Below are 16,996 nucleotides of genomic sequence, written 5' to 3'. Positions count from 1 at the left end.
TCTCATCTGCAGGATGAAACTGAAACTTTTCTCTCCCACGGTTTGAGTAGACCTTGACTACTCTCCCTTATTCCCCTCCCTTAAATGGGCTGTTCCATGCCTGGCCGTTGACGCGCATCCCTGAGGACCGAACCAATTGTCACAGAAATGAGAAGACATACACTACCCCAAATTAACATCCGTTAACGGTAATATTCTCCCGAAATTAGATAACTATTAGAATTTATTATTATAAGTTATCCAATCTATTTTTTCTCACACTGCTGTTGGAATAGATGTCCACTTATTATAATCTATCTCCCCTCTCTCAGCATTAATGGGATACTCCTGAAAGAGGCTGCAGAATTGGCATATCAGAGGGGAGGACAACAGCGCCACCTAGTTTTAGGTGAGACATAAATACTGTAGTGCGAAAGAGTTGTTATGGGCTACAAGCATTGGAGGTTTATCGGCTGTGTGTGTTAAAGATATTTAAAAACTGCATGTAGAACCTGCCCAGGTCGAAATTACCAGTGTTATTCAATTCAATAATGTAAGCAACAACAACAACAACAATCCTAATCTTCTCTCTGATAAATTGTGGAAATGCTGTAACAGGCATGGTGGAAGCATGGGAGACTCATAGCTGTCAAGTGTCCCTTATTTGAAGGGACAGTCCCTTATTCGAGTGCCATGTCCCGCTGCTGTCCCTTATTGATAGATGTCCCTTAAATGTCCCTTAAATGATGTCCCTTAAATTTCAAAGGAAGCAGCTCCTCTCCCTCCCTCCCTGCCGGCCAGGGAGGAGGGAGGCTCCAACTGTGTTGCTTGGCTGTGTTGCTCACCCAATAAGAAGTCTAAGAACGACTGGGGGGTGGAGCTTGCATGCCTTGTGTGTGGCTAGTTAATGCAAGCTTAGGGGTTTTTTGAATGCTGGACGCCATTTTGTTGCACATGCTGCTGCAAACTTTGCAGTGCAAAGCCAGGCCGGGGAGCCATCTTAAGTTGAGGCTGCATAGGCCTTGTGGTGCATGTGATTCAGATTCTATTCAGTTGAACCTCTGGTTACAAAGTTGGTTGGACAGTGTTCTCCAAGCTACCAGCATGAGTTTGACCAGATTGCAGGACGACAGGAAGACTGGAGTGCCTGGAACAGGTGAGGCTGCAGGTCCCTTATTTTGGCTGCTGGTCCTTTACTTTCAAATCTGTAAGTTGACAGCTATGGGGAGACTTATGACTGGCTCTCAATGTTTTAATTGCAAACCCTTTCTAATTTATTTTTGAAATACCAAAATTAGAAGGTCACGAATGTAGCACACCTGTTCCAAGTGATAATTCCACTGTGGAGGCCCTTGAGAGCATACCCTTATTGCAACAAAAGTGCTGTTTTACACTTATTCAACCAAGTGAAAAGTGTGACTTCATCTCCTGCTAGCTGAAAAACCCAACAGACACAATCAAGCTAAAGTTCAGCACATACAATACTGAACTGATTTCTGTGGGACAGAATTAAGAAGGTGCTCCCAGTACAATGATTTAGGCCTAAATACCCTTGACTTTAGGGACACGGGTGGCGCTGTGGGTAAAACCTCAGTGCCTAGGACTTGCCGATCGTATGGTCGGCGGTTCGAATCCCCGCGGCGGGGTGAGCTCCCGTCTTTCGGTCCCAGCTCCTGCCCACCTGGCAGTTCGAAAGCACCCCTAAGTGCAAGTAGATAAATAGGTACCGCTTTATAGCGGAAAGGTAAAAGGCGTTTCCGTGTGCTGTGCTGTGCTGTGCTGGTGCTGGCTTGCCAGAGCAGCTTCGTCACGCTGGCCACGTGACCCGGAAGTGTCTGCGGACAGCGCTGGCTCCCGGCCTGGTTAAGTGAGATGAGCGCACAACCCTAGAGTCGGACACGACTGGCCCGTACGGGCAGGGGTACCTTTACCTTTACCCTTGACTTTAGGAGGGACACGGGTGGCGCTGTGGGTTAAACCACAGAGCCTAGGACTTGCCGATCAGAAGGTCGGCGGTTCGAATCCCCGCAACGGGGTGAGCTCCCGTTGCTCGGTCCCTGCTCCTGCCAACCTAGCAGTTTGAAAGCACGTCAAAGTGCAAGTAGATAAATAGGTACTGCTCTGGCGGGAAGGTAAACAGTGTTTCCGTGTGCTGCTCTGGTTCGCCAGAAGCAGCTTAGTCATGCTGGCCACATGACCTGGAAGCTGTACACCGGCTCCCTTGGCCAATAAAGCGAGATGAGCGCCGCAACCCCAGAGTCGGTCACGACTGGACCTAATGGTCAGGGGTCCCTTTACCCTTTACCTTTACCCTTGACTTTGGCTTGACTGCTCAATCTGCTTCCATGTTGTTTCATTCATCCTGTTGCACTCAGTGGTGTAGTGGAGCAGGAACAAGCGACTCCACTTGCTTTACAGCAGGGATGATGATGTCATCTCCTGGGGTGCCTTTTGGCAATCCTCTGCATGCTAAATAAGCAAACATTTCTGGGAAAGAAACCTTCCAAATAAACGTAGCAGAGGAAGAGAAGGGTTAAATTAGCATGCATGGCTAATGATTAAACTGCCACTTCTATTTTGAAAAATCCCCTTGTTATAAGATAACAAGTTGTCACAAAATAGTAAGCAAACTTTTGAGTTCACAAGAACACTTAATCATGCTGGATGTCAAATAAAGCAAAAAAAAGGGGGGGGGGAATGCTGGTTTCTGATGGTAGCTTAGAGAAGGGAGCTTGATGCCATAGCTGTCAACTTACAGATTTGAAAAGAAGGGACCAGCAGCCTCAAAAATAAGGGATCAGCATCCAAAATAAGGGATTTTGGCTTAGCTTATACAGAAATCCAGCACTGATGGAGCCATGCTGCTTTTGCTGCGACTGACTGTGTTTTGCAGGGGGTTGGACTAGATGATCCTAAGGGTCTACAACTCCGACCAAAGAAGAGTGACAGACAAAACTGATGGCAAAGCTTACAGGCAGAATTAGAAACCAGGAAGAGGACCTCTTTAATAAAGAATGGGGAAAGTTTATAATTTAGTTGAAAAGCTATTGTAAAGAGTTACATACATTGGTAGGATTGACAGAACACTTATAGTAAAAAATTGAACTATGGATGGACAAATGATTTATAAAAATAGAGTTATGAAAGGGATGCAGATGGGGAAATCACTACATTAAGATGCTGCACTGGTTGGAGGGTATGCTAAGCAGCACGTTGGGGCTGCCATCGTCCTGGCGCGAGGAGTTCCATCGGCCCTTCCCTGCCCGAGAGAGAGGGAGGGAGGGAGAGAGACTCTCACCCACGCCGCCCGCGAGCCCGGCATGAGGCAGTTGCGGCGGCACCGCGGCCGTTGAAGCGCTGCCCTTCTGTGTCCCTCTCCATCCCCTCCTCTTCCTCCTCCCGCAGGCCACCTCCTCAGCTGCCGCCGCTGCCACCTCCGGCTTCCCCTGGCAGCGCGGTGGAAGTCTCGCAAGAGAGAGGCTGCCTGCCCACCCACTGCCACCCGTCTCCTCACAACGCACCCCTGAGGGGGAAAAGGGAGAGACAGAGACGCGGCAGCTCGTGCGCGCGCTCTCTCTCGCGGCGGAGGACCCCGAGCCGCTGCTTCCTTCCTGAGCCAGGTGAGCATGAAACCCGGGAAATTTAAGTGACATCATCAATAAGGGACAGCAGTGGAACACAGCGCTGGGATAAGGGAGTTTCCCGCCAAATAAGGGACGGTTGACAGCTATGCTTGGTGCATTGCTTCCTGCTTTGCCAGTTCCAGTTCTGACTGTCTCAGCCTCAGTGGTGGGGCAAAGAGCAACCACTCCATAGAGTGCCTTCCATAGTGATCTGGAATAACAATATCCAGGTCAGGGCTGGTCCTGCCACATAGCTCTTTGCATAAGCTGGTAGCTTAATATCAACTGATATATTATATTGTCCACATGACTTGGAAAGCTGTCTGTGGACAAATGCCGGCCTCCTCGGCCTGAAAGCGGCCATGAGTGCAGTACCCCATAGTCAAATTTGACTGAACTTAACCGTCCAGGGTCCTTTACCTTTACCTATTATATTATGTAGCATGCATGGGAGCTTGTAAAGCTTTATTAAGTTGCAAGTACTAAACATGGAAGCATCAAATATTAAGATAAATGTTGGAAGTGTTGCTGTTAGAGCAGGGACTGCCATCATTTCACACATGGTTCTATTTTACTCTTGTCTTAAAGAAATGCAGTTGTAATGTGACTTGTATTTTGGTCGATGCAGCATAAATTTGGGGAATCTTCATAATTTCTACACATTCCAGCAGATGGCAGCAACTGTTTCAGTATATGATATAATACAGCCTGTTTAAAACAGAGGTTTAGCCACTTGGCTGACTCCAGATTGCCACTATTTTGCAAGAGGGATTCAAGTGCACACTGGAAGGTTAGGTTTGCACAGTTAAAGTGGATTAATGGGTTCTGTCACCCTAGCACAACATATCCAAATTTCAAAAGAATCAGCTTTAATTTTTATTTTTTGTAAATAGTTTTGATTGGTTTTCATAAATGTATAGCGAAATTTAAGCATACAATTAAATCTAAGCATACAGTCATACCACCCCCCATACCACCTCCCCAGACTTTTTGAAGTTTGGAAATGATGGGGAAATGGTTCATAGAATCATAGAAAAGTACATTGAAAATGCATTGAAAAGTGTGGGATGAACAATTAACCAACAGAATGATATCTGAATACCTCATGAGCAAATCAGGATTAATGCAGGATGAATGTTCATTGTTGTAAAACCATCCTGCAAAAAAAATCAAAACAAATGCTCAATGAAATCCAGACATAATTTAACCTTTCTGTCTGCTTTGTGTAAGCAAATGAGGATGAGTGTTCATTAAACAAGTCATCTAGAGAGGGCTAGAGAAGATTCAAACTATGGCTAAGAAATTGTTCCCCTAAAGAATATGTGGTTTACTTGACACCATGTGATGCGGCTTCTTTGCTTAAGTAATTTGAGTTTCTCTTACTAAATTGACTTCCTACCTAAAGACCTCTGCACTTAGTCCTTCCTGCTATCTGCATATTGCATACTATAATTTGACTTGATCATAGACTTCATTCTTCTATTATATGGTTAATCTACCAGGAATGCCTCTGTGCAGTGGGATGGTCTATGTTCCTTAATCCTTTATCAGTGCTGCCCTTTCTTTGATTCTGTAATCGGGAACCTTCCTTTATATACCAGTATGTTGAAAGCAAGCCTGAAGGTTTATCCATACGTCTAGCTTTCCTTCTAATCATCTAATTGGGTTTCGCACAGGCCCCATTACAATTGTGCGGGAACATAATGGCATCAAAAGAAATGCTAATCACACCGTTGAAAATCTGGTTCCACTCCTTCAATTTCTCCTTGTTTCTCCTTCTCCCCCACCCCCCCCCTGTATGTGCTATATAATTTTCCTTTGAAAAAGACATAACTCAGCAATCTGCTGACACTCCCAAGTCTCTCTCCTCAGCCCTCTACAATGCAACTCATAGATGGAACTCACAAATCATTTGGAAGCTATTCCTTGGTTGAGCAGAGCTGGAGCTGAACAAAAGGAGGTCACCCCATCCCAGTCCCCTCACCCTCTGTGGAATGGCAGGAATTTCTCCACACTCTATAGTCTGGGGGAGTAATGGCATCGGTGGATGGCTGATTGTTTTTACATCTAAAGCCTGTGCAAGGCCCCAGCTTAGCGCCTGTCAACTGCGGGGGTATTAACCCTAGATCTCTCAGAGTTAATAGAAATCTTGAATACTAGGGAGACAATGGAGGAGGCAATGGCCCTGCCCTTTATTTTACGAACAGTTTTCCTTTGAGTTGAAAAGAAATGCCGGCTGGCTGAGCATTAATCTTGCTCACCTGATACCAGGAACGTGTTCTGGTAGGTTCTTGAGGGTCTCTCTCTGCCTTCAACAGTATTTCTTCAGTTTATTTCCTGATAGAGACCACTGATTTAATATACCAATCTGAGTAAGATGGTTTCAAAAAATGGGTTGGACTCAGACTAACCACTGGAGGACTTTTGCTAACTGCTAAAAGGCAGAAGAGAGAGGAGGAGATTTTCAGCGTTACCTCCTTCCTCCCGCAGCCTCTTGTGTCACAGTGTCCCCCACTGAAATTTGCACCAGGAGGTTGGTGGATCCTCAGTAACAGGTTGAGAGGTGGCATGGGACTGCAGGGTAGGGTAAAAAATGATCTTCTCCTCCTTCTGCACGCAGGAGCATCCATTTAGTAGAGCACGAACCTCCCCTAGATCAGAATCTGCAAATGGAAGTTGCCAGTCTGGTCATGGAGGGAAAACTCTAGCTCCAACTCACCTTTCATTAAATTCCTGTTTGTGGAATGCTCTCCTCAGGGAGGTTCATCTGGCGCCTTCATTATACATCTTTAGGTGTCAGGTGTTGTTCCTCTTCAACCAAGCCTTTAGCTGATGAATATTTTACGGCCTTTTAAATGTGTTTGTGTTTTGTTTTAGTTTTAGCTATTTATTTTGTGCTTTTGTCCTGTATTTTTACCTTGTGAACCACCCTGAGACTTTCGGATGAAGGGCAGTGTTTAAATTTTAATAATAATAATAGTGATAATACAGTTGATCTATGGTTCTGCAATAATTGTAGTTGTCAAGATGAGCAATAGAGCTAGAAGGCAGGGTTGTTTATGTAGTAGCAGATTAAAAACTTTCTCTTCCCTCTACCATCTTGATTCAGAGGCAGGATACAGGATACACAGCTTTATGCTATATGTAAACTGCTATTAGACTATTTTGTAAACAGTTTTGCATTATTATTTTTTACAACCATGCAGTATAGAAAGTTTATTAATAAATAAATATGCAATCAAGGCTGGGGAAGGGAGGAGGGAATCACAGAACAACAGACGAAATATCTTTGTGTGAGAAAGTGATAGGTAAGAAAGCCTTACTATTTCTAGTGAACTAGCTAAAAATACTTGGGCAGATTTTTGTAACTCTACACACAGTCCTGTTTCAAGTACTCAATGGGTCTTTTTCTTTTCTTACCTTTTGGCGGTATTGGTGTAGTCTGCCATTCCAGGAAATATCAATGAATTAAGAACCAGTAACTTTGACTATTTGGAATGGAAGGTCATACTGGGTATATGTGGAAAGGTCATTTCCTTGGATTTGCAATAAAGCCTCAGAGCTGCCCTATAATCTCAGCATTACAAGGTGCTAATCTCCACCCAAACCAAAAGAGGCCTGGTCTAGGAGCAGGTATTAACAATGACCTCCATACTCTTAATATTTAAGTAAACATATGGCCTTACTTAAAAGGGCAAGTAATGTTTTCCTACTTTTCTAAAGATAAACTTGGTTTGTAGAACTCCACTTTCCAAAGTGCAGCAAAATTGACATAAAATGAATTCATTCCGCAGGTGAGGATCTCCAGTAGCAACACATAATCTCATTATTATTCTGCTAAACTTTCCAAAAATATTGTGTGCAGTACTTTAGGGACATAAGTGGAACATTTCTTGGTATTTCCAGACTAAAAACCTGACACCAAAAGGATGTGAGGAGACCTAAGGGAAAACAGCCTAGCTTCAAAATGTGCAAGGAACATGCTTGCCTATAATGGAAAATGCAAGTGTCCTTAACTAGGCACATTCTTCATAGCTGGCATGGCACAAGAATGCACACAGTGCTTTGCAGACTGAGAAACACCTTAATGTATGTTATGTTACTGTCTCGGTTTGCATTTGTTATTTCATGGCAAGTCTGCTCATCCAGAGGTACATAGTGTCGATCTGTTTAAAACATCATTTGTTTTTGTGGCATTCTTGCTGTGCAGGATACTGTATTTTGGGAGCATAGAAAGAAGCAGAATGTGAGATATTACGGTAATTCTTTCACCAGATATCAGGTTCCATGATAAGAGACTCCAGGTGTTAGATCAGCTGGCAACTTGTAAAATTTGGATTTCTGTAAGATTCTGAAGGCAGAAAATATAAAAGGCAGCAGGTAGTTGCAGAGGTAGCTTCTAAAAGGCACTTCCAGCATCCTGTTACTAGTACAGACCGCAAACCTCCATTCTCAGGCTGGACCTGAGAGCTATGACTAGTGGAAGAAACTGGTCCAATCTGACTCACTATCAAAAAGAATACTATTTATGAGGAACGTGTTGGCTATTTTCACATGGCTCAGATAAGGATTTCTCCTAAAGGGAATGCAAATATACACATCTTTATAGAGAAAAACATCTACCCAGGATTTTACAGAAGGGCGAGATTCTGAGAGCTTTTGCTACATTAACCAGTTTCATGCACACACATAAGCTATCCTTGCTACCTTAATTAAGACATATACACATTTAATTAAATAATGTGCAGATACATTTATGTCATGTACCACATGGGATCTGAAGGCATGGTTTTTGGTTTAAAGGATTTTCCGTACTGCATCAATGGCCAGCAAATGTAGAGCAGTGGCTAGATTGGCAGAGACTGTCCAGGGTGTAAGGCAATGCCATTCCAAGGCCTGCTGTTTAATTATATTTTGTGACTTACCTTTATATCACACCGTTCTTCCATCATAGAGTTCACAGCAACATACCTGGGTTCCAAAGTGATTGCTCATACACACACTGAGCCAGACCCAAACTGCTTAATTTCCGAAATTTTACTTTATCATATACTGTCAGACCATGCACTGGAAACTAATGGCTATCTTTTTGGAGATGTCAGGAACTGAGCCTGCTTCAATAACATGCAAAGTTGATGTTCTACAGCCTAATTTATGGCTTCTCCTCAGCTGATGTGCTACTGGTGGCTGTTTTCCAGGGCCCTTATTTTGTTGTTGTTCATCAGTCTTAAGTAATTATAAGGGAAAGGATTTTGGCAAACCATCGTTTTTTACCTCTGTATCCTCAGGCAATCCACAACCTTGCACTGTCAATAATGTTTGCCCTGTAGCACATTCCAAAATGACTCTTTCAAGTGAGGAGATAAACAATCTACCTGGACTGTTTTTGACAAGTGCCCACCTGAATTAACCCAGGCATGTATTGCCCCATTCCAGAACTCTTTCAGATCTTCAGCATTAAAGTGTGTGTGTGTTTGTGTTTGTTTGTCTGTTTGTGTTTGTTTGGTCAGTCCTGTGTGAATGTGTGATGGCAGGTTAAAGTTAAAATAAACTGTAGACAAAGCTTTGAATAAATTTTGTTCTGGCAGCTTCTGTTTCAGTTTCACATCTGAGCTCAGGTCCCTCCTGTTCCAGAGCACAGACCTCTCAGCCTATAAATCTTCCAAGCCCAAATCCCAAAGGATAGTAGTGTGTGTGTGTGTGTGTGTGTGTGTGTGTTTGTACCACATCCCCTCCCTCCTGCAGTGGCTGGCAATATTAGAAGTCTCAACTGGCCAAGCTGTGTGTGCGTCTGTGTGCATGTGTGTTTCCTGCAGGTGCTCAAAAGGAAATCGAGTTCCTCTGTAGTCTCCAATGACTTGAAGGTGTAATAAAGGTTGGCGTCCCAGGAGAGCTGTGAGCAAGCAAGTTTATATACTGCTTTAATGAGCTCAGTCGGTCTTTCTGATGAAGTTAATTTCATTTTCCCCCCTTCATCTGGTTCATACAGTTGACACAGATATTTCATCTTAAGTGCTCTGCAGCTTTCAGTATGAGGCTATACTTTACATTAGTTTGTTTACTGCTTTGCAGCCGGGCTTTCCCACCTATGCCCCTACTTGTCTGGTGATGAATTAAACACCAATGGGAAAACAAAACTCTCTCCCTTTGCACTGAGTCTGAAGAGAGCTTGTCTACCACTTAATTCTTTTTTATTATGTTTGTATTCTGCTCTTCCTCAGTATAATTTCCCTCCCCCTTTTGTCCTCAAACAATCCCGTGAGGTAGGTTAGACTGAGAAATAGTAATTGTCTCAGGGTTAACTAATAAGCTTCATGACTAAGCCATGCACGTAGTGGTTAGAGAGTCAGACTAGGACCTGGGAGACCAGGGTTCAAATCTCCACTAGGCCATGAAGCTAAATTTGGGCCTTGGACCAGCCTCTCTTCCTAACTACCTCACAGGTTTGTTGTGCAGATTAAATGTAGGTGGGGGTGGGGATCATGTATACCACCTTGGGCTCCTTGAAGGAAAAGGTGGGATATAAATGCAATAAATGAAATAAAACCAGGAGTGATATTCAGTGTTGGTCATAGTCATAGTAGACCCACTGATATCAATTTACTTAAATCCACTTATTTCAGTGCATATATTCTCAGTATGACTTAGTGAGATATCACCTATATCCACCACATGTACTACCAACCTTACTGTATGCTTGTGAAACATGGACCAGTTACAGACGCCATCTCCAACTTCTCGAAAGATTCCATCAACAGTGTCTCCGAAAAATCTTACACATCACTTTGGGAAGACAGTGTACTGGATGAAGCAAAGATCACCAGTGTTGAAGCAATGATTCTTCAACATCAGCTTCGTTGGACTGGTCATGTTGTGCGGATGCCTGATGATCGTCTTCCAAAGCAACTACTCTCTTCCAAACTTAAAAATGGAAAGCGTAATGCTGGTGGTCAATAAAAGAAGTTTAAAGACTGTCTCAAGGCAAATCTTTAAAAATGTAGTATAAACACCAACAACTGGGAAACACTGGCTTGCAAGCGCTCCAGTTGGAGAACAGCCTTTACCAAAGGTGTCATGGGCTTTGAAGACACTCAAACTCAAGATGCAAGGGAGAAACGTGGTAAGAGGAAGGCTCACTTGGCAAATCCACACCGTGATCAACTCCCACCTGGAAACCAATGTCCCCACTGTGGAAGGACGTGTGGATCCAGAATTGGCCTCCACAGTCACTTGCAGACTCATTGTTAAAACCGTGTTCATGGAAGACAATCTTACTCTGCTACGAGTGATTACCAAAGAAGAAGAAGAATATCCACCACACCCTGTTAGTTGTCTAATTCAGTGGTGGCGATGTTTTGTCAAGGCCATTGACATGGAAGTTAATCCTCAATTCTCAAGAGCGTATTCCATTTATATAATTAATCTGAGTATATTTGGATGTCCTTTGTACATATGCCAGACTTTTTTTGGCTAAGCCCCAGATAAAGGGGCATATAACATCATCATAATCAAACATACATTTGGATTCTGTGATTTAGACACCCAATATTATGAGACTGGTCTTTATAAGTTTGAATGTGGAAGTTTTATACATCTCTTCTGATCCTTGCACCCTGATTTTGAAACTGTTGTTGTTGTTGCATTTTTAAACTGCCCTATACCCGCAGGTCTCAGGGTGGTTTACATTATTGACACATGTATAATTCTGTATGATGATACAGTGGTACCTCGGGTTAAGAACTTAATTCGTTCCGGAGGTCCTTTCTTAACCTGAAACTGTTCTTAACCTGAGACACCACTTTAGCTAATGGGGCCTCCTGCTGCCGCCACGCCGCCGTAGCATGATTTCTGTTCTCATCCTGAAGCAAAGTTCTTAACCCGAGGTACTATTTCTGGGTTAGCAGAGTCTGTAACCTGAAGCATCTGTTACCTGAAGCATCTGTAACCTGAGGTACCACTGTAGTATGTTCCTTTCAATCTTATTTCCAAATTGCTTCCAGCCTAATGTAATATTGATTAGCAGGCATTAGGGCAAATCCTTTAAGAACATGGAATGATGGGTTTTATTGCATGCTGTAACAAATCCCCTGCACCCAATTGTAGCAAATATAACACAATTCCTCTGAAGTGAGCATGTAGAAATTGTACCCTACCGCAAAATCAGATGCTGTTAAGTTGTGTCTGCAGCCAGGGGCACACCATTCCCCCATAAATTTCAATACAAATATCAGATGATAAATGGATTTGATATGCTGTGGTCTCTTGACTTTTCCACTTGCCTCCCTGATAACAATGAGCACAGTGTGCATGGTAACATTCATTTTAGGTGGATGTAGTAATACAAAGCAAAACCTGTTGTGGATAAGCCATTACTTTTGCCCTAGGAACCCTCCAGTTAGAAACATCTAGACACAGCCATTTGGAAAATCCCAGCATGGCCTTCTTGACATTCTGCTTCCCTGCAAGTTCCAAATCTCCATAAACTAATGATCACAAAGAAAATAATCATGGCATCGCTTTCTAGATTAGAGTTGCCAGCCATATTTTTTAAAAAAGAGTTCTAGGGATTACTTCTTTAGTAGATGTAGAGCAGGCAGATTGCAACCCAAACAGCTTTCCCATCACCAACTCTCCAGACTAGGAATGTTATTCGGCCATCATATTGGGGGTCAACATCAAATGCTTCTTTTGAGCTGAAGGTGGCTCTCTTTCCCACTATGGAACCACATGGAAGCTTCATATACCTGTATAGGGAATTATTTTCTATGTGTCTCTTATACTTCAAGAAGTCAAGAGGTGAACAAATGCAGTAGACTAAAGCAGTAGCCTGTATGCTTTTCAGACCTTGCATGTGGATACCTTCATTTTTTCACCCTACATTTGTTTGGGGGGTTGTGCTGCTTTACTGCTTTACCCTGTGACCCAATAGTGTGTTCTGACCTTGAAGACCAGGGGATTAGAGAGCAGGATTCCTATATCACTGTGTAGAAGAGGAAATTTTTCAGTCCTGCTGCACTATGACACAACAAGCTGTAATTCCCTCTCCTGTGCAGCTGTTAGGGTGGTCAGTTATGTATCACCAAAAAGCAAAGAAATTTATCATCAAAAGAAGAGGACAAAACAGGACTGACATTTGCTTAAAATATATGCATATGCTGATTTACGTACGCAAATTTAGAAAGGATTGCTATCGCTTAAATAGGAATGCAGTACATCTCACCATAGTGGGGAGGACTGCTTGTGACCTGTTCACCTACACGGTCTACTGCTCAGTCTGTTGTTGATGGAAAACTTCAAGGTTCCTGCTGTCCCTTCCTATGGTTCTTTACCTTGAATGCAAAATAGCACCAGAAACCTATTCTAACAGTGAACACCTTTAAAAATGAGACTGTCCTCTGTAAAGTAGGTCACATGAGTATCCTAACAACTATTCAAGGAACAGGAGCCCTGTCCTACTTTGTGACTGGTCACATAGGGCAAGAGACCTAAATCAAAGCTGCTGTACCAGAGTCTTCTATCCAAGTAGTGTGCTATATGTCTGCTGTCTGGATCTTATACATAGGCTTCAGCCAGGTTGTTCCTCTTGCCATAGTGAAATTATTTGACAGCACTAAATTCTGGGGAATTCATTATTCTTACTACATTTGCTCCTTTTACGCCCACACCCACACAAACCTTGAGTTCAGCAAATTGTCATTGTTCTGCTATTACATGACAGAGGAATGGCAGGCATCGGCCTTGATTATGAATAAGATAAATGGTAGTTATAAGAACAAGAGAATACTGTGTTTTTTTCCTATTATGTGGCATAAATCAGAGCTAGGATTAGCAGGACAAGGAGAAAATGTGTGCATGTATCTGCAAGTTTGGATGACTGTTTCTGTGTACTTGCACTGAGCATTGGCAGGAGAAGAAAGAGCTGGGAATGAATGTAGATGTTTAGAGTCTCAAAATATGTTAATGCTCCCATTATTTTTAGGCATATTTACCTGGGAGTAAGCTTTCAGGTCCAACTCAAGATGAAGGGCAAGAGGGCACCTCTCGTACTCTGTGGACTGGCAGATGAATATTGTTTCAGCAAGGACAACAGAACAGTGTCCAGGCTAGTTTATGGGATGCAGGGCATGTGGGACGTACAGCTCCAGGGCTAGCCCAACACATTTTGTTACCTGAGGTGAAGGACAAAATGGCGCCTCCTGCCTTTTACCATGTACAAAAGCTGACCAGGCTGCATCACACTGGTGATGGAGCAGCTTCCTTCACTGCTTCTGAGGCAGCAGATTTGTTTAGGGTGGTCAGGGTAGACCAATATAGACCTTTGCTTGTCCACACTTCAGCAATGTTTCCCGGGAATTCTCTTAGAAGAGCTTAGTAATAAATACATTGGGTCAGGTCAATGCCCCTAGGTAACATTTTCCCCTTTAAAGTGCTGTCTCAGTGCCTAGGTAAGTGCAGTTGAAAGGGTTTTATTGTAACTATTTTTTTTTCTAAGGGCTGTACATACATCATCTTGAAGAAACCATGTTTGGAAATTAAAAAAAAGCAAAACACCCAACCTCTAATAGCTCCATTCTGAATGTTGAATCTAGCAGTGGCATTTGTGAAAGTGACAAAATATTTGCGCAGTTGGCTTTAGTCCTGGCTAGAGCTTCTGGAAATAAACAGATGTCTTGTTAAGCAGAATAGAGGTGGGGAAGGAAAACGCAAGGGGAAAATGTCTTGACATATTACACAACGTGTGCAAATAAAATCACAGGTTTTCTACAGGGTGAGAAAACTCAGGAATTAATACTCCTCTTTGGGATTTGGAGTCAATCCTGAATGGAATCATGCTGATCCCGTCTTCCAGAATGTCTGAGGGCCACTTCCTGTGTTACCTTTTCCTACACTGTCTTAAATTATTGTGGGGAATGGCCAGAAAAGGGATAACTATGCCTGGCTTTATAATGCACAGAAAGGGAGCGGGGTTGAAGCTACCGATCAGCTGTTAGCACCTGGACAGCAGACTGAGCAGACATGCAGTATTTCTCCATTTCTGTTTAAATTATAATAATGGTTTCTTTACTTGTATCTATACAGCTGTTTGCATCCATACATATAAATTAGCATATGCAAACTGACATCCTTTTTGACATTTTTTTTTGGGGGGTGGGGAGTTGCTTTTCTTCTTCTTCTTTTGGAGATGCCACCCTATTCAGTTCTTGCCCAAATACTTCCAAGCCTGTGATTGATTTGTTTTGTTTTTTGGTGATTTTGCTATTTTACATTGCTTTGATTCATCCAGCGAAGTTGGTGTCAAACTTATTGCTCTGCTTTCCTTTCGACCACATCGGTGAGGCCAAGAGTGGGGTCTTGTCATCTGGGCAGCCTAGGACCTCTCTAGCACCCCGGGGAGGTCACTTCGGTGCTGGTAACACAGCAGTTTGATTTCACTCCTGGAGGTGCACTCCATTGTCTCTTGAGACAGATAGATGCCAACAACAATACAAAAAGGAAATGTTTTTATTTGTTGATCTTTGCTATTGTTGTGAGTTGCTTTGAGCTCAACTTGGTTGTTGGAAAAATGGCATAAACATATTAGATGCTATCAAAATCAAATCTTTGCAACCATATGGACTAGAAACTTGCTTTCCTCACCTCATTAAAACTGATATACTTGGATAGCTGAATTCTGAACCCAATACTGCATTCTGAGCTTTGTGCTTGCATGCCATTGCACATATACACCACACTGCCCGTAATACTAGATTGTATGACAACTGCCACAGTACATACTGCAGAGATTCACCCAGGATACAATCTCTAATCTCAACTTTGAAAGTTCACCCATTCACTTATTATCCTGGTTTATGGAGCCTAACCATGACAAAATGTGAAATTAACACCCTTAGTTACAGTTGCATCCTATCCCTGTTTAGCCTCACTGATTTCAATGGGTTTTCCCCAAGGAAATGTTCAATGTGATGTTCTTCTTTTGAGGTTAAGGGTGACAAATTCTGTAACATGGCAAGATGCAAAGTATAAGGATTTCTAGCTAAGCCTATGCTAAAAAGGCTAATGGACTGAGCTCATCTTTTAAAAAATAAGCAGGTATTTCCCCACAAATACACTTCTATATAAGATAATGCATAGAATAAAATTATTACAAGTCAGCCTAAATATTGCATTCAAGTTTATGATGCAAAAACTTAATCAGATCTTTCTCAGGTCAGATTAAGGTCATAAACATATTTGAAAACATTGCTGAGCATAACTAGAAAATATATATTATTAGAGCAAAAGAGGGAAACGAAAATTAGAGGTAGTCAAGTTATGCCATTTGCTTTTTTGCATATTGTCTGTTTTAGCTGATTAAATGTAATTTTTGGTACGTGAAATTATAGGGTTACTAAATCCTATGATTTTATCTTGAGGACTTTTAGCTATTTCTTAGAGACAGTCTCACAAGATCTCAGCTTTCTTTTTTTCTTTTTTAATGGCCCCAGTCTTAAACATACCCTTGAGCAAATCTCACATTTCTAACCTTCCTGCTTGAGAAGAAAAACAAGATGTTATGACTGAAAAGAGACTCTAAAGTTTTAGAAAGTATAAAGCAAATAGCCTTTCTTTTAAAAATCTCATATTGATAAACCAATCCCATGGGCCCCACTCATGTTTTCTAGGACACTTGGAGTCAGCAGTCCTGCACTCAACACCTAATAACTGTTCTAGTTCCTATGTCAGCAAACAAGCATTCTGTTAGCTGCTTTTGGTCACTGTTTATAATTTCTGACTGCAAGTTGTTAAGAGCTATTGATTCATGAACCGCCTTTGAAAGGGATTATCTTCCAGACAGACCAAAAAGCAAACTTGGATGTAGTTTGCAGGCTCCCAGATATGTGGTCAGCCTTCAGTTTCACTTTATGTGAGGCAGGGAAAAACATGAACTTATGCTGCAGTGAGCCTTGTTATAGCAGAGAACCTGTGGCCTGCTCAATGTTGCTGGAGCTAAGTTCCCACTATCTGTAACCATTGGTCATTCTGGCTGGGGCTCATGGGTGTTGCAGCCCAACAACATCTCAGGAGCCACACTTGAGGTACAGTAAATGGTAAAGGGGACCCCTGACGGTTAAATCCAGTCGTGAAAGACTCTGGGGTTGCGGCGCTCATCTTGCTTTACTGGCCGAGGGAGCCGGCGTACAGCTTCCGGGTCATGTGGCCAGCATGACTAAGCCGCTTCTGGCGAACCACAGCAGCGCACGGAAACTTTGTCCCGCCAGTTGTTGCTGAACTACAACTCCCATCAGCCCCTGCAAGAATGGCCATTGGCCAGGGGTGATGGGAATGGTAGTTTAGCAACATATTCAAGGCCAAATTTTGGAACAGCCTCAGGAGACACAGCTTGCTGGTTTAGG

General features: G+C 42.7%; 1 long non-coding RNA gene across 1 annotated transcript in view; it reads left to right on the top strand.

The window, feature by feature from the left end:
* Positions 1-95: 95 nt before the first annotated feature.
* LOC308479477 overlaps positions 96-16,996 on the top strand; it is a 29,045-nt gene continuing 12,144 nt past the window's right edge. The window contains exons 1-2 of the long non-coding RNA XR_013987698.1: positions 96-188; positions 312-388. This is a non-coding gene — a long non-coding RNA (uncharacterized lncRNA). The remainder of the gene's footprint in view (positions 189-311; positions 389-16,996) is intronic.

The sequence above is a fragment of the Podarcis pityusensis genome (genome assembly GCF_964106645.2).
Source record: "Podarcis pityusensis genome assembly, chromosome: 6".
Classification (NCBI taxonomy): Eukaryota; Metazoa; Chordata; class Lepidosauria; order Squamata; family Lacertidae; genus Podarcis; species Podarcis pityusensis.
This window is presented reverse-complemented; position numbering and strand designations above follow the sequence as displayed.